This window comes from Octodon degus, unplaced genomic scaffold (assembly GCF_000260255.1).
Source record: "Octodon degus isolate 3935 unplaced genomic scaffold, OctDeg1.0 scaffold00102, whole genome shotgun sequence".
NCBI classification, from domain to species: Eukaryota; Metazoa; Chordata; class Mammalia; order Rodentia; family Octodontidae; genus Octodon; species Octodon degus.
Window position 1 is genome coordinate 8,137,671 of NW_004524678.1, and position 3,351 is coordinate 8,141,021.

General features: G+C 36.5%; 1 protein-coding gene across 2 annotated transcripts in view; it reads left to right on the plus strand.

Annotated features, from left to right (window-relative positions):
- The window catches only part of Mdga2 (MAM domain containing glycosylphosphatidylinositol anchor 2), an 883,696-nt gene that overhangs the window by 737,937 nt on the left and 142,408 nt on the right, over positions 1 to 3,351 (plus strand). The window lies entirely within an intron of this gene.

Here is a 3,351-nt window from a genome sequence, read left to right on the forward strand (position 1 = left end):
TCTTTCTTTCTTTCTTTCTTTCTTTCTTTCTTTCTTCTTTCATTTATTACTTCTTCATGCACAATGATTCTCCAGTTTGCCCATGACTTACTGTATCTTCACAAACATTCCAAGGAAAAACAATGACATCACAATAAAAAGTACTCTCACTTTCAATGCATTATCCATTTAACAGCTTACCTACTAGTTTATATTGTTTTGATAATCTAAGCTACATTCTAATAGTACGTTTGTTCTTTTTGAGCCAGGGAATGTGCCCCTAGTAAAAACGAATACTCTTTTGCATTGTTATTTTGTCCTAGGTAAAGCTGGAATGTGAATATAAATAAAAGAGACCGACGGTTTATTATTACCTGAAATACATTTGTGAAAATGATTAAAATATTACAGATTGAATTTGTGTTCATAAATTGTATGCATTCTTAGGGTTAGTTCTTATTTGTGTGAGAACTTGCCAAATACAAATTTGTCTTGAGGTAATTTTTTTACTCTGAATGTAACGTGAAGTAAGTAAAAGTAACTGATTAAATACAGAACATGAAAGCTGTCTTCTCCTCTGCACCTTACCACCTACCACTCGGTTTCGCTGCACTTTTTTTTCTTAAGGTTTATTTCACTGTAAGGCTGTTCTGTTTTGATTTTTTTTTTTCTTTTCTGTTTTTGGGACAGGGTCTACAGAGTCTTACTACATAGATCGGACTCATGGTGATCAGCCTGTTTACAGCCTCCCAAGTGCTGGGATTACAGGCGGGCGTCACCATGCCCAGTCTCCATCGCTGTCTCAGCATGCCCCAGTGGTGAGGCCGGCACAGCACGCCGGGGATCAAACTCTGGCATCTGTGCTCTGCCTAAGCAAGCACAGTAGTCTGCTGAGCTATCAGGCTGGCCCTCTATTTTGATTCTTAAACTAGATTATTAACATAAAATTAAAATTTCTTAGAACAATATTTACATGATAATCTAATTGCCAATCTCTTAGTAAAGAAAATAATTCAGAACCAGGGAGATGGCTCAGTAGAATAAATGCTTCCCTGGCAAGTGCAAGAGCCCGAGTTCAATACCCAGTTCCACCACCGAAAAAAAAAAAAAATCAACTGGCCTGATTCATAGTCAATCCTATTTATACATTATTTTCCAGAACAAATATACGCCTTTCAAAGCTAATTATTTTTCACTTGTGAGTAGAAGTGGAGAATCTTAAATTTCATTTATTCTCCAAAATTACAAATAAAATTAATTTAACTGCATCCCTTTCTTCAACGCTTTTGGCCCTGTAGACTTTGTAATTTTCTATGACTCTGTTTTCTAACTTTCAGCTGATGTCTTAGGTCCTTGCTGCTTCTGCTAAATTTCCATTTGCTCTCTATTATGTGATGCAAATTCTATTTTGAACTAGAAGACAAGCTGTGATGTGAAGGAACAGCAAGCCCCATTCACAGTTCCAAACCCATGGAGTGCAGCCAGTAGCCTTTGATAACTACAGAAAATAACAAGCCTGTTATGATACCTCATAGGGGAAGGAAAGTAGCTGCGTGCCTTGCATTAATTTTCTCCCAGTGCATACTTTTCAATCTTCTAGTCAACCTTATTGTTTCAAGATCTCCACATCCAATAGAAAATTTTTTTAAGAAAGATGATGGAATCCCAAATACAATAAAATCTAGGGAAATATCTTAGATAGATAAATAGATAGACAGATATACATATGGATATATGGCAGATAGATAAATAAATATAGACAGATAGACAGACAGACAGTTATGAGTAGGTGATTCCATAGAATTCGATTTCGGGAAAGAACTTTGAGTGATTATTTCCTCCACTAAAATATGGTGGCATTAACATTCCTCATGATTTTTCTCCAAATTCAGATCTCTTTCAAACCAACAGAGGAGAAGCAAGGAATAGAAACTATGTAAGGACCCATATATTCTTTATCCACAAAACAGATCTTTGACGACAATTCTTCTCAACTTCTTGAAATCTAAATAAATGAAGAAATTTTAAATTTTCTATCTTTTACACTATTTTGCCAATTCAAGACAGTGCCATCACTCAAAAGTTTCCCAGTTACCCAATTCAAAAACTTGCGCCGCTCACCTGCATGGGCAGTGCTGAAAAAGTAGCATCTATGTGTGCGTTAGCTTGTGTGAAAGCTCAGACACTCACTCTGGTTTTATCCTCCGTATCATTTGTGTGTGACATGCGTGAGAGTCCAGACGTGTGCGAGGGGGGTGTGTTCACCTCGGCATCTGAGTGGGTGTGGAATATTTTCCTGCTAGGCAAAAGGAGAAAGGAAGCCAAGGAATCCGGAAAGTACCACAATGCAAGGCAGCGAACAGCCTAGATTGTAGCTTACTGACCAGGTTAGAGAATATTAAGTTTAACACTACAGAATATTATATATTTGCATACATTGTATTTATTAATTTTCAAAGCAAAGTTATAGGAATATTTTTTGGATAAATAAGCTTAGTAAACTATTATAGGAACCCCAAAAGCACTTGTCAGTTTTTCCTCTGGGAGAATTTTTACAAATTCTAAAAAAATAATGTGGCATATTGATTTATTGGAATTAATCCATTTATGAATATGAAATCCCAAATACTTGTCTATATTTCTCTACATATTTATATAGTAACATACAACTGTAAATATGTGTGTTTTGTTGTATGTATACGTATATTCTATTGCAGCAGATAACTCAACTGGAACATGAATTTCTTGCTTTGACATTTTCAGCAGGGTCCAGCATTCACTTAAAAAATTCTTAAATACTTTTAACACATAGATTTATTCTTTATAAATATCATTCTGTCACATAGCTTCATCCAGAACAAAAAGTCCTCAGCAAATCTGGAATGATTACCAAGATAGGTACATAGACCAAAGAGTCACTGATTGAATGGAAGAAAATTTGCTGAAAATCAATTTTAAAAATGGGAAAACAAATGAACATAGTGATGGTGACAGTGGCTCAAGTCCAAAATGAGTGACAGATTTTATAATGGCTGATGATCCTCAAAGAGATTTGTCTATGTCCTCAACCCTTGACTCTATGAATATGACATTATATGGCAATGAAAACAATGTGGCAATAAAGATTTTGAGCCAAGGAGCTCACCCTGGATGATGGAGGGGGGCCATCCGTGAGAGTATCTATAAGAGGGTGGCAGGGAAGCCTGAGAGTGCAGAGGAGGCCAGGCTCCTCTGCAGCAATGCAGTAATGAGGCCAGAGAACCCCTGGGGATCCAGGAGCCAGAAGAGATGGGAAACATATTCTTCTCTGGAGCCTGTATAGGAAATTGCACCCTATCAAGTCCTTGGCTTCAGATTTCTTTTTTTTTTTTT